The sequence below is a fragment of the Oenanthe melanoleuca genome, chromosome 5 (genome assembly GCF_029582105.1).
Source record: "Oenanthe melanoleuca isolate GR-GAL-2019-014 chromosome 5, OMel1.0, whole genome shotgun sequence".
In the NCBI taxonomy this organism is placed as follows: domain Eukaryota; kingdom Metazoa; phylum Chordata; class Aves; order Passeriformes; family Muscicapidae; genus Oenanthe; species Oenanthe melanoleuca.
In genome coordinates, this window is record NC_079339.1 from 46,826,336 (window position 1) to 46,852,733 (window position 26,398).

The following is a 26,398-nucleotide window of genomic DNA, read 5'->3' on the forward strand; positions in this document are numbered from 1 at the left end:
GAGATCAGTGCAGTACATGGACCCCTATTCTCTGAGGAAACTCATGTCATAATTCACACAGCCTAGATGCTGATGCTTAAACTACAGGCAAACTTAGAGAAATAGTAACTGGTCCTGGTTATAATAACTGGTCATGACCTACATGGTTAATATACTTTAAGAGAAAAGTACTTTTTTCTGGGGAAATGTGAAGAATGCAGACCCAGAGACTGCAGCTGAGATCATGTGCAACCCCAGATGTGTTGCTGGGGTGGGCTGAACCTTGTTTGGATTTCTGTACCATGGCTTTACCTCCAGAAGCATGAGATTTAATGGGAAACAAAGGAAAAGTGAAGTGATAGAACAGGCAGGCAACACTTGTGTGCTCTGACTCACTGAGATATAAGAGGTCCTTGTGCATTGTTCAGTGCAAACAAAAAACAGCATAAACAGCACTACTGTGCATAAGAACTACTCCATCCTGTTCATGGCATATTGCCTCCTTCCACATGTATGACCCTATTTTTTATAGTGCTTTCAAGAACTAGTAAAAGATGTAAGGAAAACAAGAAACTACAGCTTGCTTGACATGGGTATAAAATTTAACAACCCTGAGATCTCTCTCTGTCTCTTTTTTAAGCTGAAGTAACTGTCTGGGTCAAACAAAAATGGAGAATTATTATATTATTATAAGAGTGAAATTAGGTAGTCTGTTCACAAATCAGGTTCTTGCCCTTTCTGCTGAGCCTTGCTGAGCTAGACTAAAAACATGAAGCTCACACTTCCCCTGCTGTTTCCCAGCGTCTGTTGAATGGAAGAGAGATTTTCCTTTGAGATTCAGAGCACTGTTGAAGGGTTCTATCTTGCTGTGATCCATACAGTGTCTGACTTGCTGTGGCACAGCTATCTGTGCATGGGTGACCCTGGGACAGCCTGAGGCTGTCACAAAGCAGCTGGAGGAGTAGGGCTCCCATCAGCTACCAGCCAAGGCTGGCTGTGATAAGGGATCAGGACACACACCCCACACATCCCTCTTTGTTATCAAAAGTACTTCATCTATGACTCAAACCAAAAGGGCTTTAAAATTTTTGATGTTGTTGTTGTTGTTCCTTGCTTATCTCCAGAAACTCTTCAGTTTTGTTTTTTCCCTGGGCAAGAAATCAGCTTCTTTAGTTTAGTCCCTGAATAAAATGTTCCAGGGCTGTGCTGAACTGGGCTACACTGTGGAGGAATGTTTTTCAAGTTCTCCTTTCCCCTTATACTCTTCAAATTAAACTTCAGAGAACACTGTGGGTTTTCTCATTTCACACCTAGAATTTAAAGAAGCAGATCTTTAAGGTAAAATCCTCTGAAAAAAAAGGATTAATTTTCTCTTGAGGATGCTATGGGTCAAAGAATGGGTCAAAGTGATGTTTCCCTTGTTGCAGTCATGGGCTTTTTTTGTGTTAACAGTGGCAGAGCTGGTAATTTGGACAGCCTGTGTGGGCATGACAGGAGAGCCAAGCAGTGTCCTGGGCAGAGCACTGACTGGGACCTGGTGCTGTGACCTGAGCCCAATTCGAGCAGCTTGTGCTGAGGCTGGTCCAGGGGCAGTGCTGTGAGGATTCAGGGTGGGTGATGTTGGATGGGAGCAAAAACTCAGGCAAGTCTTCAACCTTGGGAAAGAGAAGTGGCATTGCTAACAAGGGTGCTGGCACATGTGGTGGGAAATTGGGGCAGCAGTCAGGGCTATCTGTGAAAGGCACGATGAGAATTTTAAGCTGGATGTTTTAAAGTTCAAGCTTTTCTTCTCCCCCTGTCATTCTCCCTAATAGCATTTCACTGAGTATGCTCTGTTTTCACTGGGACTACTGGCAGGTATTGCTTCAGGCAAAGCCTAACCCTCCCAGCTGAGTTTTTGCATCACGAATTTCTGCACTTGAACTTGTAAAGATTAGTGGTTATTCCAGGTCTTAAATGTGTTGTGGTTACATTACTTCTGCTATGAAGATTATTTAAAAATAACAGGATTTTAAATTGGATTTCGTAGCTATTTTCAGTATGCTTCTTTTGAAGGAGATATCTGTGTATGTGTATGTCTTCTATTCTTTGCAATACATGAAAAGGTTTTTGAGGTGTGAAAACTAGTCTAAGATCCTTTTATTGCAGTGCAAAATATGAGGGAATGTATATTTATTGGTCAATCTTACCTGCCTTGTGCTGGACTGTGCTTGATAATTTCTGGCTGATGTCAATAGAAAAATCTTGTAATTATAGTGTCAGTTTGCCTTTGAAAGCAGGTCTGGCTCAAGACAGAAAGAGTGAGCACATATCACTCCTGACATTTTCTCAGAGGTGTTACTGCCTTGCTAGCTCACCTATCAAGCATGGTGAATTGTGTTTCTACTCATTGCTTACTAGCTTTCCTGGGCAACTGAAAGCATTGCTAGCTATTACCTGACGTGATGTAAAATCAGTGGAATACTTTGGCACGTACATTGTGTTAAGAAACTGTATTTTTAAAATGCCCTTAAGATGATTTGATTTATGTCAGTTTGCTTTTATCTTATCCTTGTGCTGGCACTATCTGTATTTTAGTATGTATGTATGCATCAATGTGTCTCTACACCAACCTTCTTCCATATTGTTATGATACGCTGTTTTGGACAGAGCATTCATAAATTATATTGGAAAGGGTTGATTAAAAGAGTGATTTTATTTATCATAGTCACAAATCCACAGGGAAGGCTTCTCAGCCAATGATGGTATAATTTTAGTGCCTTTCCTGACCAAGTTTTGGAAATCACACCTTGTCCCTGAGTACCCTGAGGATTACATATCCCCTTGTCAAAAACGGCAAGGTTGTTATTCACTCATACAGTGCCAGTAATGTTCAAGGGCTGTAATCATCTTGTAGTGATCCATGTTATTAGATTTCAGTGGTCTGACAACGATTTATCAAATGCCACTTACTATATCAAGAAGGGCAAGCAAATAAACCTGTCCTGTCCTGTCAGCCTCAGTGCCAGCACACACGCTTGCTTCCCGAGCACCTGGGGCATGAAATCCAGCAGGGCTATTTCTGACACATCTCCCTTTTAAATAAAAACAGGTCTTTGTGGAGAAAGTGGATGGCACCCAGTTCTTGAGGGACAGCTGTGCAGCCAGGCCAGAAATTCCCTTCTCCTGCAGCTTTTGGGATTCTGGCTGCTCAGGGCACACGCAGGGGGAGCTGGGTGCCCTCTCTTGGCCACCTCCACAGCAGCAGCCAAAAACAGGGCTTAAAACAGGGCTTACAACAGGGCTTAAAACAGGGCTTAAAACAGCGGTGTGAGCGCTGCAGAAACCAAGAGAGGCTTCACGTCGTGTCTGAGAATTGAGAGAAATGTTTATTGATATGCAGGTGCAAGAGATGAAGGTGCTAATCTGAACCCACGGTGCCTCTCCAGCTTGGGGTGGGCGAGTGATTTCTTGGTCTCTGTTAGTCCATCCCAAGAGCAGCCCTAAGGAAGCCCTGCCCTGCTCCTTGGGCACTGATAACAGCTACAAATCAAAGAATTGAGGTGCCTTTCCCTGCTCCCAAGCACACTGTCCTCTTTGCCTCGTGTCATTTATCACAGCAGTCCTTTGCCGTGGAATTTACATTTTGATGAAACTCCGCAGCTTTCATTATTTCAGCAGCACTGCCTTTGAGTGGTGGCTGTGGGGTTAAGGCACACATGTGCCTGCAAGATAATACCAGAGCTTTAGTGAGGCTTGGTGGGGAGTGCCATCACATTTCTAAGGTTATTCACTTTATAAACCTACCCATTCAGGAAGTGTGGTAGATCAATCTTCTAGAAAAGCTTTAGAACCACTGAATAGTGGAAACCACTAAAAGTGTTTTTTCTGTGTGTAAAATAGAACCAGGACCAGGAGTTGGACTTGGATGATCCTTGTGAGTCCCTTCCAAATCAAAATATGCTGTGATTCTGAAAATAAATTATCATTGAAACAGTATTTAACAGATGAATAAAAATAGCATGGTTAAGTGACAAAAAAATATTGATCAACCTTTTAACAGTCAGATAAATATGTTAACTAATAAACTGAGAGTTTAGTGAAAGACTTTATCTACACAGACTGCTTGTCATCCTACTAAAAGAGAGCATTCTAGAAAGGATCTAAATTATATTTATGTGCTTGACAGAAAAATTTAATAATGATCTTTTACTTATGCTGAAGACCAAGCTAGTTACTGTTTCTAATGGAACTCAGAGCTCAGGTGGTTTATCCCCTCTGAAGATCTAGCCCCATTGTTTTTTTTAATTTTTTTTTTTTTTTCCCTGAGCTAGATTTCTCAGAAATTTTTTTATAAGTAAAAGGGAACATGGAATATAGCAAAACTCAGTCTATGTACTGAAATTGCATCCTGTCACTGTTCCAGTCAGGTTCTGGGTATAAGACATCCTGCTGCTGTTCCAGTCAGGTTCTGGGTGTAAGACAAGATTGTTAAGTAGCAAACACCGTGCTAGGGGTTGAATGCTTGCACTCTATTTCCAGTTCTCTTGCTGTGTAACTTTAAATATCTCACTAAATCGCCTAACTCAGAATTGTTATCCAAAAATTGATGACTATCACGGGCATGCCTTTGAATCTGTGTATAAGCTGTGTTTTATGGGTTTTGCCCCTTAAATGCCTAGTGGAAACACACTCCTTGAAGGCTTGTTGCTGATTTGTTGTGTGACATTGATTAAGACAGAGCAGTTGCCATTACAAGACAGACAGCCCTTACTGCTGGGACAATGCTGGCATGGGTACATCCCATGTTAAATCCTTCACCCTAGGCAAAACTATTTGATGCTCAGAGTTTGGTAAGCATTCTGCACCTTTTAGAGTGTGTGAATTTCCTTAGAATCAGAGAGCAGAATGATACAGAACAAGCCTCAAGGCCAACAGAATGTATATGGATGTAGGGAGGAGAAAGATGGGCCACAGTGAAAAAAAAGAAGCTCACAGATGAAATATCTGAAGCATCCACTGGAGAGTAGACAGCCATGAATCAGAATCAGTTGCAATGTGCCACTTCTAATGTGAGAACCCTTTGAGCTGCAGCAGGCATTTAGATCTTGTTGCAACCAATTTTTGTTCCTCCTAATTAAAACCAGAATGCATTCAATACTCTAATGCCAAATGCTCATATAAATTACTCGCATTCTTCTACTTGAATTGATAAGTCAAAACAACCCCACATGAGAGAGACTGCAATATGTTGTGACAGCCTATGCACAGTGCTCATTGATAAGACCAACATTTCCTGAGATGCATGATAAAAAACTGATCTTAAAAACCTTAATAGGCAGGACAGAGTGTGCAGGCTTCCTGCTCAAGCTGCCTATTCATCTTGTATGGAGCTTGTAAACAGTGGGTGACACGGTGCTACATTTTCATGTGATTTTATTATTAGTTAACAAAACCAGGAACAATATTTGAATAGCAATTCTGTGTTTGGAGAGGTAGGCACTTTTAAGGCACATAGAACTGACACGCCCCAAGGCTATAGCTCATTAGTTTGCTTATGTTACCTAGCTATATATCTCTGGGAATAGAGAAGGTGCTTTACATACAAATAAAAGGCGTGGGTGGAGGAGGAAAGAGGGCTGAATTATTCACTTTTCTGCCCTGCAGCTTGTGTAATCGTGCATGCTATGGCAAAGTGAATGTAAAATACCACAAGCAGGGTTTGAATCTGGTGTTAGTACAGCCCTGTTGAAGTTGACAAATATCATGGGCAGCTTCTGTGAAGGTTTAGACCTGCATTATATTCACTGCTGTGAGTGACTGTAAGGAATCAGGTCTGAGGTCCCAGGCCTTGTTTATACATACTAAACAAGCATTGGAAATCAGGGGGGAATGATCTGAAAGCAAAATATTTTTTTGAGTTGTACAGGTTTCTAGACACGTGAGCAGGTAACTGGACTCATCTTAGGCACATAGATGTCAGCTGGTTGCTCTTGAAGAGGAGGAAAATTAGGTGTCAAAGAAGAATTCCTGTTCCAAGCCAATGACTGACTATTTTTTTTTAATATTTCATAAACAATCTAGATTGGGAATAAAACTCTTAGTCAGTGTGACAGTGGCATGGGTTAGGGCACAATACAAATGCCAGGAAAATGCATAAAAAACCAAATGCGGTTTCTGAGTTAATTAATTGCTTAGCACTGGTAAAGCAATGTAACCATTTATTAAAATAGACAAGGTTTTGTGTGCAAGTCACAGCTGAATTGCCTGCTAATTAAGAAAGAGCTAATACTCATTTAGATAATAGTCTTGTCAATAATTGTGGACAATAGGAAGAAAAATTTTATTAACTGGAAAAAAAATGGAATTGATGACTTCTGGATATTGAAATCTGAAAAAAAATTAATGAGCTTGAGAGATATTGATACTAAATGGTACCAGGTACTTCCTGTTGAGTGACTTTGTTCTATTAGACATCTGCCAGGGCACTTTTCTCTCATCACTCATCATTTTCATTGGCTAAGGTTTTATTGTGTTTTTGATAATGTACTTGAGGGAATATTTAAATGTAATGTATGGGAGTAAAGAGCATGGGAATAAAAATGTGATTGTAACAATTTCTTTGTTTACCTACTGATAGAAATTCTGAATCTCATAATATGTATAAAGATGCAATTTTGAAAAATCTATTGACATCTTATTTCCAAAACTCACTGGAGGAATGGGGCAAGCCACAGATGGGTGTTTGGGCTATGTCCACAAAAGGTCTCAGGGCTCACAGAACATACCTGGTGAAGTGAATGGCTTGCAGAGAGTGATTCATAGTGGCTTTCCTGGGGAGGCATGGATATCCAAATTGAAATACAGAAAGGGGAGCTCCAGTAGTAAGTGCAGGGACATTGTGAAATCTATCCTTTCAGTGTTGATGACACCATCTTAATATGTTTCATATACTTATGAGCCAGGACATTGCTTTGTTCTTTCAAAAAATCTTGGCACTTATCATTTACATGACCAAATAATGGAAATAGACTGTTCTGTCCCTGTCATGACCACCTTAAGGGATTATTTAGAGGTTGTGACTTGTCTGGAAAGTTAGATTTGCCCTTCTCAGCCTTCCAAAAAATTATTTTTCAGATTTATGCCTTACAGGCAAATACCTGGTCTTTGCAAGAAGTAGATTTGTGTTCTTCAGGTCAAACAGGCAAATTGCACAACGTGAGCCAGATGTCACCTTGATTGCAGACATCAAACAGAAAACTTCATTGTTCTTTTTCTGACACACTCCTGACATCTCCTCTGGCAAGGATTTCACTTTATTCTATACCAGACAAGTTTGCATGCTTTTCTATAGACCCTAGGGGTAAGCCTTGGCATATCTGATCTTCGAGATCTCTAGTGTAAACTTCAGCTTCTGAGTGAATCATTGAGATTCCCTTTATAGACAATAGGGAACAGGACTGTCTTGAGCAAAGTCTTATTGTATTGTAAAGCAAATGTGCAAATTAAGTTGTATTAATCCTGCCTAAAAATGCATATTTCTTTCCTCTAGAGAGCTCCAGGTAACTAGCTCAAGATACACTTCTAGAGAGAAGCATGCATGTCAGTGATATCCATATAAGATAAATATCTCTCTAGATTTCAAGGTCTCCCACATCTAAAAGCCATTGAAGGAGGTAACAGAGGCTTCCTCCTTAAAAATTTGCAGAAATTATACTCAATTGTTATCAGTTGTCCTATTGAGGTAGGCAGAAAATGAGTTATGTTTTGTTACTGACCTTTTTGTAAGGATCAGTCTGGAAGCATGCATGTCTTCTATTTTGCTTTTCTAAAAGGGCTCAGTGAAGAGAATGAATCACACTAGGTCAGTTGGAGTTAGATCACCTTTTTGGGAAGATTTTTATGTGTTTTGCCTATTCCACTTTTCTGAAGTTCGTTCTCATATTGTTTGTGTTTGGAACAGTTTCGCCCTTGTAAACTCTGAGCATACTATAATCACAGAGAAACTGATATTCATGTAATTCTTTCTTTTTTTTTTTTTTGCTTCTCCACATCTGCTGTTCATGTGTATTCTGAATGTTCTGGGTTTCAGGACTTGTTCCTTGGATCTAGTGAACTCACACTTAATTGACCTTGATATTGATCACTGAGATGTGACCAGTTAATTTGACTCTAAAGCACATTTGAGCTGGCAGTTTTATTTTCCAGCATTCTTAATGGAAAAATGCAGTGATACATTGCAAGATGCTGGATGTCTTGGAAACCCATAACATTTACAAAATAAACATCAAATGTAAAGAAATAGACTAGTTGTTGACAAGTTGTAGCAAAGAGGAGACTTGATTAAGCTTCCCTTCAAACACTGGAAGATGCTGACTGTATAGTCAAAAAAATTAAGGATATGCATGCTGATAGAGGGATTCCAGCCCTGCATGCCTATTGCTACACAGCTTTAGGTTACTTTTCTCCAGGTCTAGGCCAATTTTCAAGAAAATGAAACTTCTGTATGCAGATAGTTCTGCCAAAAACCTCCTCAAACAAAACCAAAATAACTCATGGGCCTAATTCAATCTTTACAATTTGGACTTGTTGGAAAATGGATATGTACATCACAGTTTTAATTTTCAAGTCCTTTCCAATGTAAATCCATGTCATCACCCATCAACAATCTCCATGTAACAAAATACATTATTGTGGAGATTATAGTCTGTCACAGAGAGCAATCTATAGATATATCATGGATATATCTATATATATCCATGGATTGTCTGTTGGGGGGAAGTCATTATTTGTAAAGCTTATTCTAATAAACACTCATTTACTTGGGTTTTGTTTGTGGTACTTAAGTTGAGAAATACAATTTAGCAGAATTGTTTATTTTGCAACTTAATGCTAAATCAGGAGGGAGAGGCCTTTCTTGGCAAGGGTTGCAAACACTTCTGAATCCCCAGATTAAGTCTGCTTGTCTCTGACTGTACTTGATGATTTTTGATTACTAGAGCTGATAAATATAAGGGTTTAACTAATGGCCATAAAGTGAGGATAAAAGTGATAATTTGCTCAAGGGGCTTAACACTGACATCTTGAAAAGAGAATCCTTGGAATGAATTCAGCCATATACTCATGTCAGGGCCAACTATTTCTATTATAACTTCAAAACCACACCTCTTTAAATCACAGAATCATCAATGTTTAAAGAGAGCTTTAAAACTATCCTGCCCAGCTGTTGACCCAACACCACCATAGCCACCCCTGACCACAAGTGCCACATCCAGATGCCTCTTTGAGCACTTCCAGGGACCCTGACTCCACCACCTCCCTGGGCAACTAATTTCAATGCCTAAGCCCTCTCAGTGGCAAAAAAAATACATCTATTATCTAATCTGATCCTCCCCTAAGCACAATTTTAGGCTACTTAGGTCTTTTTTGCTTTTGAACACATTTATGTCAAATGTGGAAATTCATTCAGTCTTGGTAGCTATTTTTATAGAGACCATGTGCATGCATTAAGATCTAGTAAAACTAATGGCCCCATGAAGTCTGTGACCAAACATTCTGGAATTTTCTTTGATTTAGGAACATGAACAAGCATCAAACTTACTACAAACTTCAGTGCAATTCTCTCACAATTTATTTGGTGTGAGAACAAAACTTCACTAAGTGCTTGAGATTCACTTGGTCTCTGTCTCAACCTTTGCCTCTCTTCAGGTTCATCAAAGCTTTTGGGAGATACAGAAGCTTTTTGATGAAAAGAAGATTAGGACTGCAGGATTATACTGAATTTTGATTCTTTTTTTTTTTTTTTCCTGGCAATCCTGAAGTTTTTAAAAGCAAAGTACAGTGGCTTTTAACAGGAAAAAAAAAAGTGTGATTGTAGACAGTTTAAAGTAGACCATCTAGACAGGAAAAATAATATTTCTTTTCATTCCTCCAAGCTCTTAAAAGCATCTGGTGGCTGATGAACCTTTCAGTCTAGCAGGGAAGTAGAAGTTCAGCATTAAACTGGAAACATCATGCAAGTGTCAGATTCATTATCTTTTGAGGTGTCTCACAGCTTTTACCTGCACTCTGGCCTTGCCCTTTTCATGAGATGGTGATGGCTCTGAAAAGCACTAATGTTTTTATTTTTGTTGTCAAGAAACTTTCCCTCCCTTTCACTGTTAAGTTAAAAAATCAAGACAAGGAAAACTAGCCAAGCAGTCCTCTCTCTGCTCCTAAATTACCTTGATGTTTGTTGTTCCAAACAGGCTTATTTTCCAGCTTTGCCTGGTTGGTTGATACACTGGTAAAGAGATGGAGGATGTTAAAAAATTAGTTCTGCAGAGTGAGACTCAGGAAAAAAAACACAGAAAACTTCTTTTAGGCTATTTCCTCTTGGATTACTGAATTTCTTTCTTTTCAGTGCAGGTATTTGGACAGGTCTTTCTTAGAGGCCATTTGACAACAGTTCAGGGATGTCTCTTTCAGGGTCACCTCAATCCATTTTCACATTTCACATTTCATATGTCCTATGAGCTTCACCAGCCCCTGTATCCTACTGCAGCTCAAATCTCCAGGTGGACTCCCATAACTGCTTGTCTCACCTTTATCCCTTTAAGTTTTGGCTGTTCAACAAAGCACCTCCCTGCTGTTTTACTCCTGGCTCTTCATCTTTCATCTCCTGGTTGTCCAAATCCCTAGAGTGTGAATCACAGAGCCCTAAAGGGGAAGTGAAATGCAAGAATGGGGTGCCTGGTAGTTGATGATTTTAGAATGGCTCCAGCCCCATCAGACACTGTTTTTGTGCAGCCTCACCATGGCAGGAGTTGGGTCTCCATGCCAGTCCAGTACATCTGATCCAGGCCTGATCAAACCAGAGCCTGGCTGACACTCAATCACTTCTCTGCCCTCCTCCTCCTCTTGCTGCCAAATGCAGTCCTTCTTTCTTGAAAGCTGCTGATCATCCTTCATCAGTCCAATGGCCTTCAGAAAAATAGGGAATTTCAGACATGGGGTCTGAGAAACTCCTTCATTTTCTCATCAGTTTCTGCACTGACTGAAGGAGGGTAACAAGTGCACTTTTCTTTTTCAAACAAGGCACCTAGCTGGCACCTAGCCCTCAAATCCAACATTTCATAGAAAGATGCCCAAAGCATAATAAACAGGCTGAAATTATAAATCCATTGCTGTCAGAGCTTACAAGTTCTAAGTTGACTTGCCTGTGCATAGCTGGTTGTTTTCTCTCTGCATAGCAGCATATAATTAAAATATTCATATGCAGGGTGCTGCTAGATGCTGAGCAAAATTTGAATAGTACTGAGAGATTTCAGCTGCCAAGGAAGAGGGAGGACACACAAAGCTGTCTGAGTTGGCCAGCATCTGGCAGACTGCCTTAACATTGATTTGTTCTTATGTTAGGATAAAACTGGCAAGGAACAGGAAAGCAGTTTAGGGCTCAATTAACAAACAGCCTTTAAAAAATGTATTTCACTTTCTGCCTTAGGCTTTGCCTTAGGGCTAGCCCTGTTCACAGAGCTAAGACTAAAAGAGAAAAGCTGCATATATACATAATATCCTGTAAACAGTTATCCCCTCTGTAATGAGGGCAGTTCAAAACATCTCAGTGTCACAGACACTCTGGTCTGGGAATCAGTCAGACTGGTATTAGGTCAAATTATTCAGAAGAATAGCTAAGATTGATTTGGAAAAGGGTTGCTTGTTTGTTTAAAGTTTTCATGGTGTTTGAACTGGAAAAAGTTAAATAGTATCTTTTGAATTTGGGCATAAAGTAGGCTGGGCTGAAGAAGTTATATGGCAGAAGGAGCTATTGCTTTGTCCTGGTCATGAAGAATATTGAGGTGGAAAAAGTAAAGTTGGGACATACTACATTAGGTAAATATATTAATTATGGCAGTGGCTTCTTCTTTCCTGTTGCAAAGGTGCAGAGGGCCTGTGCTGTGACTGGGGGTAATTTTGCTCTTACAAAGGCTTATGTTATGGCAAAGAAGAATGTTTTTCTGGAGAAGTGTTTTTTGGAAAAGCAGTGGAAGTAATCTCTGCAGAATGACTGTGACTGGGGCCATGGAACTGTGATCCACCTTCTAGGAGCTACTGCCTGGGGAGAGGATGTCCCACTGCTGCTCTCCCCATCTACAAATCATCTAGGAGATTGGGGATTTGAAATTCTTCAATGCATTACAATCCTTTTGCTCCTTTGATTGGGTCAACAACCATTACCATCCTTGGCTGAATTTTCTGAGGTTTTGCAGAAGTCTTCATGCAGAAGTTAAAAGCTAAATCAATAAAATGGCAAGACAAATATTCATCTGCTTTATCTTGTTAAGTTTATTTCTGATTATCTGACTTCATGAGACGTTTTTTCCTCTCCTTCCAATCAAGGCAAATTCAGGTGGTATCAAGAGAGAATAATTTCTTCTAGAGCAAAGTGATTCACTGTTAGTCAACATTCTGGTTGTTGGTACAGATTCCCTAAGTTGCTATGGCAGTGCTGATAAAGGAGATCTATTTCACCCTTCTATGTATTTGTTTTTCATTTTGGAGAGTAGAGAAAGAGTGTGTCTGGTCACACACCTCCTGTGTTCTCTTTGGAGAAAGGCACAGAGTAATGTTTCTAAATTAAGCTGATTCAAGGTTTATTTGCACTGTAAAAAACCTGATTTTCCACTCAAAAGATTGAGCTTGGACTAACTTATGTTATGGGGAAGAAGGAGCTAGCAGAAAGGATATGGGAGAAGATGCACAGTGAGTTAATGAGCTTTGGAGAGCCAGGCTGCTGGTTTTGCTTCTGCAGGGGGAGCAGGATGAGCGACCTTTGGGAAGGAGACACACCACCTCTTTCCTTTAGCAAGAGAAACCACAAGAACCAGCCCTCAGGGGTTTACACAGGCTGCCATAATTCTGAGCAACTCAGCCAATCAGCCTCAAAGAGACACAACATTGAATTCTCTCTTTCTTAGTGGGAACTTCTCTGCTGAACTTATGTGAAAAGCACAGCATGGGACGTAGGCAGAGGAATGACAGATGCTGCACTGCTCTTCTCTGTTCTCTGTTCATGTTCAAATTTGTAACAAGGAGATGATCCAAGGGTGATGGCAAGAGAAAAAACCCATTCAACTAGCCTCTTATAAAGGTTGGACAAAATATCATATTGGAATGTTTGGGTTTGGGGTTTTTTTGTGTTTTGCTTTAATTTCATATTGGCGGCAAAAGTTGAGGCTTGAAAATAAGGATGACATTTTTGTAAGTCTAAAGAATGCCTTTGAAAGTTAATTTATCATAAGCTTGTAAATGACATGCCTTTTTCTTGAAAAATTGAATAATGTCCATAAACAAGTAAAGGATCTCCTAATTGTATCCAAGTGCTAGTAATTGATATAGGTATATAAAATGCTTTAATAAATGAGTAACTAGTTCCTAAAACAATCTTCTTTTACAATCAGACAGTGCTTTTTTATATTCATTCTTGCTAAGGAATTGAAACTACAGTTGTTATCTACGTTATGTAAATTCAGTTTTGCAATGAAAGTTTATTTTTTGAAGATGTCTAACATGAAAAAATAGCAGAGTATTTAAAATTTCCCCTTGAAAAACCATTCAGATTTTAAAGAGCAGTCACTATTAAATATTACACTTGGTTAAAGATGGATAGTAGTTTTTCATCTTTGCTGAGGCTGGATTTTTCCCTGCAGTCCAGAATATTTGAGTGATTTTCTTCTGTGAGGGTGAAGTTCTTTATTTCCTTACTATGATATATTTTAATGTGGCACCTGCTACTGTTCTTGGAAGTCTTGGAAGACTTATTCACAATCTAGTTTTAAACACAGATCAAATAACAGGGGTATTGTCTAAGTTTTTTTTTCTCAGATCTGTTTAATTGTCTACCCCTATAATTTAATATCTTAAGATGTCTACCAATTTGTTTGTGTGGTACCTGAATTCAAGAGGAATCTCTCACTATTATATTCATCATAATTAGCCATTCATGTTGCATCAGCAGGAACATGTCTTCTGAACAACTTTCCAACACTCCTGTTTCTTGCAGCCCTTTCAGTCATAGACTGACTACCTTATACTTTGTTAACCATGTAGAGATGTTGCATATCTTTATCTGTTATGCCTTTTTCAGCTCTGCCTGTACAACTCATTCCTTTCATTTGTCTTTTTTTTTTTTGCCTTTCCATTGTGCTCTGCATGTCTATTTATCCCTTCCAAATAAAGAGTTCACAACTTTTTGTGGTTTATTTCACAGAGCCCCACTGGCAGTCTGTGTTTGCCATAAATGAGTGGAACTTATGAAATTGGAAAAAAACCCTGACTTGGTTTAGATGGAGGTGCCTGTGGTATAGACAAAGACCAAACTGGTTTGCTAAGTGTGTAAAGGCTTCAAAATTCACTGCAGGATAAGGAAAAGAGTGGATAAAAAGGAGATCTTCTTGGTATTTTGAAGGACCTCCAGCTAGTTATTTGGTAGCTTGATATTTCCAAATACTATTTCATTTATAAACCAGAACTGCAAAGACTCTTGCAAATGAGTGAGGCTCATAAAGAAAAGAATCATTACAACATTTCAGCTTCTCAAGAAATTATGTCTGTTGAGTGTGTGTGTAAGGATGAACTCATGGTTAGAAAGCACAGTTTATAATCATAACCTGTGATTCTTTTCTACCTGTACCCCAAATTTCTTGTAATTCACTTAATTTCTCCCTTTCTTAGTGGCTAGAGCAATTACAACTTCTTCAACTTGACAATTATAAAGCACAATCTTCTTCTCTTGAAAAGCAGTTTAATATCCATTTGTTGAGAATCAATTTTGGGATTCATGGACTGAAAGTACTTTTTTTCCTTTTCCTTTCTTTTTCTCCTTCCCATAAAAAATACTTGCACTCCTGACCCCTCTTTCCATCCTCCTCATGTTCTAGATACTTGTCAGTATATAAATTCTTGGACATGGCAATATTTCATGCACTATCTTTAGCTCCTCTGCAATTAATATTCTCTCTCATCATTTAAGCCCAGTTCTGTGTTCCTAATGTCAAACTGGTTTTGTTCAATATGACCAGCAAGGTAGGATATGTTTCCATGTTTCAAGACTCAACAATTCTGCCAATTCTGGAGGTATCTCCCATTAATCAAGAAGGCTACTTTGGCATAATGCAGCTAAAGTTATCACCAAACTTTAAGTACAAAGTCTGAATAATAATGACTCCTCTTTTGTTAAATGGAGTTAACACAGCTGAATAGCTTCCCCAATGGTTTATTATATTAGTCTTTCAGAACATTGACTGATTTGTTTTTATTACCATGAAAGCTTTTTGTCTTATGAAAATTACTTGGGACCACAGGTCAATGTTTTTCATGTCACATCTCTATAAGAAGTACATTGCTTTATTTTACTTTGTATTCTGCCACTGCAACCTATATGTCACTTAAATTTATTTGTCATGATACCACTGCCAGGCTGCCATTAAATTGTTAAAGAATATTCAGGAAATGTTGTTGCAGTAACCTTTAGAGGAAGACATATGGAAATGGTCTATATCTGTTAATTACCACTTCAAACTGCAAACCTTCCAAAGTATAAGGACTGGTATGAATCACTACACATGAGCAGAATACTTAGAGGGGTGATGATCATGTTTTTCCTGAGACAACACATCATTCAGGTGCAAATTGCCTACCTATCTGTTTAAACTAGGAGACTAAACTGCTAAAGAACAGAAATGAAGTCTAGAGAAGAAACAAAATATATGTCTCTCTTCTGTCCATCCACACCAGTATCAAAAATAAAATGGCCTGTGATTCTTGTCTGTCTCAACAACATTTAAAAATTGCCTCTGTCAGAAGGAAAACAGAGCATCAGGGATGCATAAGAAAGAGAACCCATGGGAGAAGCTCCTCAGGTGTTTCAGGTTAAGCTGAACCAGGGATCCCAAGTCTTGGATACATCACACTCCCCACTGGAGAGGGTGCAGACAGAGAAGATGTTGATATCTCTGACATAACATGCTGTGATGCTTCCCAGACATGTCCTGGAAAAAAAATTAGACTGCATGCAGATAAGCTGAAGCTGTGGAGATTAAGCTCTCCTGCTCAGACACTGTGATCTCTAACAAGATTGGTATGTTAAGGGATATTTAGAGCATTAGCTGTTCATACTTCATGTCTGGTCAGAATTCCTGAAGTTAGAGCTCTTAATGCTGATCCCACAGTAATATAAGTACCTGAAGATGATATAATCCAGAACTGTTGAAGAAAGAGGCTCACTGCTTTTCTGCTTGTTAAACTTTCATCTGCATTGATTCCCTGACATGATTTGATGTGGGGCTGCATAAATCCCTGTGGCAGCATAAGCTAGCATAGGAACATGCTGGATTTTTGAAACCAGAACAGGTTTGGAGTTACAGTGGGAGCAGTAGTCCCAACAGGCAGCTGCTGACAATATGGAATAGGGATAAAAAAAGAGTGAGGTTGAAGCAGGATGTGCTAGTAGCCCATGCAAGTATGCTTGGGTGAAAATATACATGGATAAGTGTGATAGGTGTGAAAACCAAAATGATAGACAATGAAAGGAAATCCACAGGCTAAGAGAAGACAGATTGTTTGCTCTGAAATGAACGATATTGTCCATCAGATCTGGCAGAAACCCCCAGTTTTGCCAGGTTTGACCTACCTGATCCCACTGCATGTAAGACAAAGCTGCACAATCTGAGCCTAAAAAATGAAAGGGGTCACTTGAATACAAGTTTGGTTTTTTTTTCCTGTGGACATTAAGGTAACTGGAGGAAATTGAAAATTTGTGGTGAACTCAGACAAAAGACTGGTGACTAAATCAATTGTTTTGTATTTTCCCAAGCATTAGATTTCATAGATGGCACTGTGAATTCTGTTAGGTACATGTGGCTATGGGGCATGTGAGGTAAGCTCACAGCACCTCTCCAAGTATTAGCTTGTTTTTGTTCTTTTGGGTTGTTGCCTGGCACAAACTGTATAAAACAGGTTGCAGGAACTTTATAATCAGGCTTAAAATATTCAGAGAATGCAGCTGTGGAATTGCATATTTGAGAAGAAATACTATTAAAAGACCAGAAATAGAGGATACCAATATAATTATTGTTTCCATTGTTCCATTGTTCACTGTTGTCTCACTAGGTGAAAACCAAAACACAGCTTTGGAAAGAACTGCAGTGTGTCTTCCATGCAGGTTGCTTCTCACTCCAGTGTATTTCAGCATCCAAAATTACACTTCTGGAAAGGTTCTTCCTACTTAATCTGCTGCTTTCATTAGAGTTATTCTTTTTCATTATTGCTTATAAGCTTAGGGCTAACCAGCAAGTCTCACTATTTCTTGCTTTTCTGAAAGCAGTTTCTCATGAAACAAATGTGGATGACCACAAGTTTTTCTTGAATTTTGAGGTAGCAGTAAACCCCTAACTTGTTTAAGTATTTGAAGTTTCTACTTGGCTTGGTTGAAATAAAATACAGTGTAACACAGACATAGAAAAAGAGAAATTGCTTTAAGGAATATTCCAATGCAGTTCACTAACCATTTAGTATTGTTCTACTTTTCTGAGCTTAAATCTCTACTGACATGAATCTTTTATATCCTGCAGTGCAAGCTGTATTACTTGGGTAACTAATACAGTTAAAGCAGTGGTTTCATTAGACCTGAGAAAGTTTGGAATTGGTTGTGATTGCTGAGCAATTGAGCCTCCACGTTGTGGCAGTGGAAAGTTTTTATATTTTAATAAACAAATACTCTTGAATGTATTCTGAACTTGATTTTAGCCATCACTGGTTAAAAAACCAAACAAACAAACCAACAAAAAGCTGTCATGTTGGACACTGTGGGCACCCAAAGGAGCCCCTTACTCTGAGCACGTCCAGGCTGTGGCAGCTCTGGATGCTGCTCTCCTGCTGATGGTTGTCCCTCTTCTTTGCAGAAACACACAGGTCCAGGAGCAGGTTTTGCCTGTGAAGACAAACCCAAAAAAGGCATTTAACCTTTTCACTGCTAGTTCTTCCCTTCAGCACACCCAATTTTTTTTTCACTGGTCATCCTTTTGCAGGCTCATGCACTTGTTGAATCCCCTTTGTAAAATCTTTGAGCATCAGATGGTTTTGTCTTTCCTGATTTTGTCCCAAAATATTAAGTTGTAATTGTTTTGCTCCCTTTTCGTGAATAAATTTCTTGTACATTTACCTTCTGCATTTTAGCCATCATCAATAACATCAGCCAGCTAACACTTTTTTTTTTTACCTGTTTTGAGTTCATGGTGTTTTGCCTGTTGAAAATATCCTATAAATAACATCTCTTGTAGTCTTTTTCTCGAAAATGGATGGATTGGAAAAGAAAAAATTGGAATAGAAAAAAGTCTGAAAAAGAAAATTTCAGTATAAACAATCTGTTTGACAAATCATGATAAAATGCAAAAGTTATTAACAGAAATTGTAGGGCTACAGTCTTTAGCAAAAAATGTTTTACTGCTGTTGATAAACTGAAGTATTTTTTCTTGGTCAGTTTGTTTGTTATTAATCTCTTCTCTCCCCACTATCCATAGGGAAGGAATACTGTGTACCCTGACAGCAATAAACATTCAGCTGCAGACCACTGACAGAAATCTACAGTCCACCAATTTGGGAAACCTCAGCTTTAAACTCTAAATGAATCAACATTTGTGTAAGTCAGACACGTTCTGCTATTATGTAACTAAATAATTTTATATCCATGGTCATTGTAATGCTAAGAGGTTCAGACAGTGTATGAACTGTTTATTCTTGCAAATTGTCTCTCTAGTAATTAGGTGATAAAATTGAAAGTGCTTGTGCTAGATATGTCCTTAAAATGTGCAGGAAAAGCTGTGTGCTGTGTGCAGGCTGTAAAGGAAATCCTTGCTACAGTGACATATTTTATAGTGCTTACATGGTTTGGGTTGGGTTTTTTGGTATGAAACTTCATCTTAAAACAATATTGCTAAACAACTAAGGTCCTATTATATTAGTATTTAAGGCAAGGCTCAGATACTGTTATTAAATAATGCAAAAGATATGTAGAAAGTATAGAGCTGACAAACACTCAGAGAATGGTTTTATCCTGGACCAAGTTGAGTATTTCAGGCAAAGAAAAATATTGGCATTTAAATTTTTACTTCCTCTGTTGTTCTGCCCTTTTTTACTTTACAATGGGAGATACTATGGAAATGCAAAGTATTACAAGGAGGCGACAATTTTGACTAATATAGGTTGAAGTGCTTTATGAATGGAGACTGAAACACAAGCTGTAGAGAAATCACTTAAGTCACTGCTGAGATGCATTCATCTCTGGTAGTGCATAAAAGTTAATTAACAGTGCAGTGAACTGGAGGCAATTCAGAAAGAAACATTATTAGATGAGGATGTACCAAGAAAGTGAACTGTCTTTCAGTTTACAGGCTAAGGATAGATGAATATCTACTAATGTCTGTAAGTGACCTTGACAGCAAGGAGGAACAGTCTGGCTGGAGATGTTCCTGGGGTGCTCTCTCTGTGGGAGTGATAGGATAAAAGAACAGGTGAACAGGCTGTGATGTAAAAGACCAAGGCCTTTTCCATCCTAATGTCTGGCAGCTATTGAGGCTGCCATATAGCCCCTATATGCAGAAAACATTTTCACTGATTGAGCACCCTCATATAGAGCCACCTAATGTAAATTGCAGTTTTCTGCTGAATATATAGCAACTGAAAGTGGAGAACTGCAAAAGCCACTGAGGACTGGATGCTGAATTCCAAACTTGAATAGATTTCAAGACGAGGAAGAGCAAAGCCATTGCCTTGTGTATTTAAAACTAAACTAGAAACTACTGCTTGGGGTATTTTGAGAACAGTCCTGCTCTCATGAGAAGGCAGACTTAAAATTCTAAATCAATCTTTTTGGACTGTATTTCTTGTTATGGGATGATAGAGTTTCCTAGTGCCAGCCCTGGATAGGGTCACAAGAGTTATTAACCTCAAACATCTATTTTCATGGACTTCCCTGGTTTTATTCTAGTTACTCCTTTGTTGGGGCAATTGGGCACAGAACACTTGGTGGAAAATAGGTGATTAAACTATGCCTGCTCCTGAAAGCTGAATTTTCCTTGGTTTTGTTATCATTTTCTAGATAGATTTGGGATATGGAGTTTGTGCACAGTAACAGGTTATTACTGATGTGATCAAGGACAAATAGGATTCAAGAGAAACATCAAATTTCTCTTGATTGTCTGTCTTCTTATGTCACTTTCTTCTCTCCTAGATTTTTCCATTGCTGTAGGTTCTCCATGTGTGTTATACGAGTTCTACATCACTGTCAGAATTTTGGGACTTTAAAATTTTAGGCAAATTTCTTCTATTCAAATGGTAAAATGAAATGGATTTATCTGCATCTTTATTCAGGTTAAGAATAATTCAAAATCTAAAAAATAATTTCCACATCATCCATGATCAGTTAACATCCAGAAGCTCTCTTTCTCTGTTGATATCCAGAATGAAGGTTTAAAAGTACTGAATCTTATTTTGAATATAACTAAGTTGTAAAGCAATGAGCTTGCTGCTTGCTTGTTTGAGCTGAACCCTTGCTGTATGCCTCACTGGCTAACCAGGCATCCAAAAAGTTCAGGTACAACTTGCTGATGTTTTGATGAGTGACTGAGCTCTGCAGATGAAGGTCCAGGAGAATTCCTGGGAAAGTGAGCTCTGCAGCAATTGGAAGCAAAGCTATGGTAGCTGGATGTTTCCCCTTACCTATTGTTCTAGACTCTGTGAGCTGGCAGTCAGTTGGCAAAAGGAGACAGAAATATATTCTTGAGGATATTTCTGTTCAAATGAGTAAAAGGATAGAGTAAAAATAAAACAAGAGTGAGAGACAGGAAGATAGCATGAAAATAGCAATTTGAGTTATTGTCACAAGGGAGCATTACACATGGCAGCACATAATGCATGAGTTAATCATCACAACATTCTTTGGAAGCGAAGCAGAAAAGTACAGAACATGACAAGAATTATATCCAAATGCAATAAAATCTTATTTGAAAGTTGTTTACATTTTAAAAAGTAGATCAGTAAATTAAGGGTGGGTGAAACTGGTTTGTGAAAATTCCAGGAACTTGGCAGAATTCATCCATACAGGGAAATTAATTCAAGGTTGACATATTTTCCTTCATAAGGTTGATTGCAGCAGGCTCCCCCTCCCTGGGGGAGTTCTGCACAGCATTCCTGAAGAAAGAAATGCTGGCAAGCCAGGCTCAGACACTGAGTGAACTTGGCTGTCTCTGCACCTTAGATGGTTCGTTCCTGGGTGTAATTTGCAGAAGTGCTGCCAGAGCACAGTGGCTGCACTGTTACCTGGGCTGCAGATTGTGCAGATTGTCACCAGCCTGTGCCACCCAGGGCAGACCCTCTCACCAGTGCTCCCCACTGCTTCTGATGTCTTCACTTTGCCAAGACTGGCTGCTGTACTTGGCAGAAAGGGGCCAAGTGGGAGTCCCCATGGGACTTCCATCCTGGAAGTGACCAGGAAAGAGAGAAAAACAAGGAAAGAAAAAAATCAATAAAGGAAATTGTTTGAGGAAGAAAATCATGAAAGCAACAGAGGTAAAACAATTAAAACAAAACAAAAGAAAGGACAGGAAGGTTAAATTCACTCCCTAGGCCAGATGCATCCCTGGAGCCTCAGCAATGGAGCCCTGACCATAATGGATATCCTGGTGGAGCTAAGGCATTCCCTGAAACATGATTTTTATCATGATGCATGGTGAAATCTTCTGAAAATCAATTGTGTGATGTATGCTATCCAGCCTTCCCTGAAAAACTGGGACCTTCCAGTTGATATGGGTCATGATGTGGTTATGGGACTTAAGTGCTAAGAGTTACATACACCCCTGAAATTAATTTTACTGCTGTGTACCAAAATCTAATTTATTTCCTTATCATCTTCCAACCATTAAATTGCTAGAGTGAGTTGTAAATGTCTTAAAGAAAGGCAGCTTCTAGTCACTAAGGAATATTGCAGAAAATTTGCCTTCCAAGCATGGTTATATAACTCCCACTTATTTTAATTAGACTTTAGCTCTCAAAGTCCCACTTTACCTAAGTGGCATGATCACTGAAACACAGTAGAGATCTGTGATAGCAAATGCAATCTATCTGCTCCTTTCAGCAGTGACTTCTCCTTTAATATTATGTCTCTAAGGCTTGTGAGCCCCAAGCAGCTACTTGCAGTGTTGTCTATTATTAGTGCTTACTCAGAATGGGTCTTGTTCTCCAGCAGAAGTGCAAGAAATGTCTGTGTAAGCATTGCATAGCTTTAATTTTCCTACAGAAGAGTGGTCCTCAGAGAGGCAAGTCAAATAAACAGCAGCCTAAACTGTACTCCAGGTAGCTGAACACCAGGAACAGGACCAAACCAAATTACTCACAAAGTGATGCTGATGTTAGTTTTTTCTCAGGAAGATACATCAAGCAGAGACAAGGTTTCTTTTTAAATAAGTAAATTCCAACTAATTAAAGGTTTCCCTTCCTTCCATTCTTACTTGAAATTTTTGCTGCAGTGAAGTGTTTGGCAAGCATGAAAAAGGTGTTGTGATTACATCCATTAACTCCTCAAACCCTGCAGCAAACTGCCTCTTCTTCCTATGTTTTCTGTGATGTGTCTTATTGCAGAACATGGAGACCATTTGACCAGGCACTGAATGAATACTATTTCAGTGTACAAACTCAAAAAGAAAGCCAAATTGTACATTTGTCATATCCTAAAAGGATAATTTGTGTATATAGTGGCAACAATCTCTTTGGTTTTTTGTTCAGTATTCTTGCACATCTAACTGAGCAGACAAAACAATTTGTTTCCATGTAATCATGGCAAGTCTACAGGAAATTCCTGATAATTGTGCTAGGCTTTGTTATGATGATGAATTACTGCACATGTTTCTGCCATGCTCATTAGTTTTACTTTGCAGTCTTCACCCTGCATGTGCTCTGAGATAAATTGGACATTGAGACTAAAAGGCAGCACCATCATGAACCAGATTGTTTTAAGGTCACCTTTTTTATCTTGCTTTCTGACATCCACTGCTCTTTCAAATCTGAAAATGGGAGACATCACATTTTTTTCTCTCACTGTCTGATTTAGAGAATGAATACTTTATAGAACATTCCATCCCTTGGTAAAAAGCAGAAACTAATTCCAAAAGTAAGTACCTTAGAAAAACAGACCAAAAATCCAACCCTATATACAGATAAAACAGGCTTGGAGCAAAAAGAAAGTGTGGGCTCTGCCTGGAGGGAAGAGATATAGCTGATAAAATTCAGGAGTATATAGATTGGTATGGGAATTTGAATAAACCTGTTTGGGAAAAGAGAATAAGCAAGGTAATAATCAAATGATGCAACCCATAGTGAGCATTTGCAGCAGTTTGTTTTACTGAGTGGATTGTTTACTTCTCAGAGCAGTCACTGCAGTCAAGCAGGAAAAGAAATGCAGTCGAGCATCTGCTGCTTGTCTTCTTTCTCTCAGTGGACATCACAGTTTTTGCCAGACACGATGGATACACACAAGAGGCATGTTGGGAAGAAGGCTCAAAAAACTTGCTCAGTCATCTGGCAGTATGTAGTCTAAAAGAATAGCCAACACCAAATGGATTAATTATATCAGGAACTATACCTGTGTAAACTGCATCCATAATCACATTTATTCTGGTCAATTCCTACAAAAATGCTGCAGTGGAGCAGTTAAAAGGAGATTAAATGCACAGAGATCACATGAGAAATAAGATTATCTGAACTTTTCTTAAGGAACTTGCCCAGGGAACTGACAGTTACAGAGCATTAAGCTGTTGGAAAAATTAATATTTTTTGTTTAGATTCTCTTAATAAAAGGCAGCTTCTATTTTGTCAAAAATGGACTGTCAGTAGTGAATACATCTTTCTACATAGATATGCTCTCTCAGTGCTTCATGTGTCTTTTGCTGCCTGATGTATTAATGTACCAGATTCTTGGTGATCTTGTGGTGAGGAGGTCAGCACCAAAGTGTCTCAGCATAGCCAAATACTCAAAGGTTAGTATCTGATGCCATCTCTGCCCAAGATTCTGCAGCACAGGCCAGTTACAGCTTGGACCATAGCCCAGTTTGCCATCTACTGAGCCTGCATGGGTAAACTGAGAGGTGTGAATTTTTAGTTCAAGTGTTATCCTATAAAAATGTGTTGGAATGCATTGCAAACCTGAGGTGACATAAAATGTGGGGTTAACTTATGACCATCTAAATCTGATCATATAGCTATGCCTTAAAATTACTCTTAAGCCCAAAATCACTCTTCTGTAACTCTTGTGAAAGTAATTTCTGGTGATTTCTGCTTTACTGGTTCTGAAGACAGAATATGCAACACATCCTTGTGCTCCTGAGGAACAGATATGGATGAGCTTGTGCTGTGCTTTCCTCCTGTTAGTCTCTTAAATAGGAGGGAAACCACAATAAGCCACTTCTTATGAGTGCTATGTGGAACTACCATGGCCTTTCCAGATAAAGCTGTTCAAATTCCTAAATCCCAGGGATTCAGCTGACAACTGATACCTAAATTAGTTATGCCTACCTGCAGGGACCTGTTTGTGGCCTAAAGGCTTGCTTCAGTCACCCCCACACAGGAGCTGCTGCCCTTTCAGATGCTCTGGAGTGTGCAAGGCACCCTGGCAGCTCTGCAGGGTGTATTGCCAACGGGGCAGGCAGGTTGTGTATTCCATCTCAAATGGCACTGGCTCCTTCTGTGTGGGCAGTGGATTGAGCCCTGAGTATCAAAGCTGTTATTGGAGTCAATAAAGACCAAGGCTGGAGCCTCTGGAGCTGAGAGAATGATTCAGCTGAGCAGCTGCTGGTTCCCTTGGTTGGGGTGAGCTGAATTGAGCTCTAGGTTGCATTGGCTGGATTTCTGCTGACTGCAGCAGGCAGATGAGTGTGTGCATACCTGGATGCAGATAACTGTGCTTAAACAGCCTAAACACAAAAATAGTTTGAATGGTCAAGAATTCACTTTTGAAATTCGAAAGGATAGTGACAGAAGCTTATTTTCAGAACTAACACAGAGCAGTCAGATACCTATAAAATTTAAAGGCTTCATGGGTATTTTTCCTATGGAAGTTTATAAGGGGAAACAGTTATTTACCTGGTATAAAAAAAAACCCACATAAGACAGACCAACTAACTAATGACCTGTCAGACAGGTTCCCAAAGAAAAGCAGAGTCTATTGCTTTGTGCTTTTTAGAAGACACACTAATGGTCAGTGGAATGCTTGCAGGAGGTGAGCTGGAGCTAGATAGCATCATCACAGTTTTTGGCTGCTCTGATCCCAATAGATTTGTGGGGCAAGATTTCCCATTCCTCATTAGTGAAGAGCTGAAAGGGAAAAGGTGTGCTATTTCTTTCAGTAATACATTTTTTCAGGGAGTAAAGGCTGAGCTTTATGTGCTGTTTCTCTGCTACAGGGCTGGCCTTGTTGTACTGAAGATAGAGGTGCAGTAGCATTCACATGTGCAAAATTTAATTACTCTGATTTATCAAGCAATTATTTTTCTTACTAGTTTTATTTAACTGTGGGAGATCTCATCCTTTCTTTGAGCATAATGAGTGCATTTGCTTCGGGAGGCAATTTGCCATTCACAGATGAATTCACTTTAACAGTGACTTTGCCTTTATTTTTCATTTTCAAATGAAATTACATTCTCAATTTGTTAGTAAATTTGAGTAGTAAATTTCTTAGTATATGGGAACAGTGAATTCTTTATTACATTATGACAGAGCTTCTGCAGGAAAGCAATTCTTATCCAAAGCTACCTTCTAAAATTGATAAGCCATGCTATGGAAGATGAAAATTTTGAGTTTGAGCCACCAGGCTGGGGAAGGTCCCATATTCAGTGCTTCTATTTCCTGCATAAGAGCACTTAACTTCTAATCTATAACATAAATTATAATCACCACTTCCATTTTTCAGCCATTTGAGTGAATTAAGGAGTGTTCTGTTTCCAAAGTACTTGGTGTAAGTGCCAACATCCAGGACATGGATTGAGTCTCTAGTTTTCAGCTTTGCACAAGCTTTTAGCTCAGAGTTTCAGTAAGGGGACACCATGCCATCTTGTTACTACTACCTCTGGCTAGCACAGTGCCAGTGTTTTCTTGTGTTTCCTTGTGATTTTCACTCCTATTTAGAAGCATCTATCTCTTCCTTTTACCATGAGAAGGATTTGTTTGCACTGGCTCTGTCTGTGGTTTCTTCTGAGGGATCAGATAAATCTTAAGGTGAAACTTATTCTGAAAATATGGGCTTAACAGAGAGGTGGGTTAGTTAGGTTGTCCTGCTTCTGCTGTCCTGGGGATAAAGGCAAACCTTCTTTGTGAGCCTTTAAAAAGGACCATACTGAAGAACCCTCATTCACAGAAT

General features: G+C 39.1%; 1 protein-coding gene across 1 annotated transcript in view; it reads left to right on the forward strand.

Annotated features, from left to right (window-relative positions):
• The window catches only part of TUNAR (TCL1 upstream neural differentiation-associated RNA), a 150,845-nt gene that overhangs the window by 71,406 nt on the left and 53,041 nt on the right, over positions 1–26,398 (forward strand). The window contains exon 2 of the mRNA XM_056493907.1: positions 18,516–18,634. The gene's annotated coding sequence lies outside the window, so the exon portion shown is untranslated. The remainder of the gene's footprint in view (positions 1–18,515; positions 18,635–26,398) is intronic.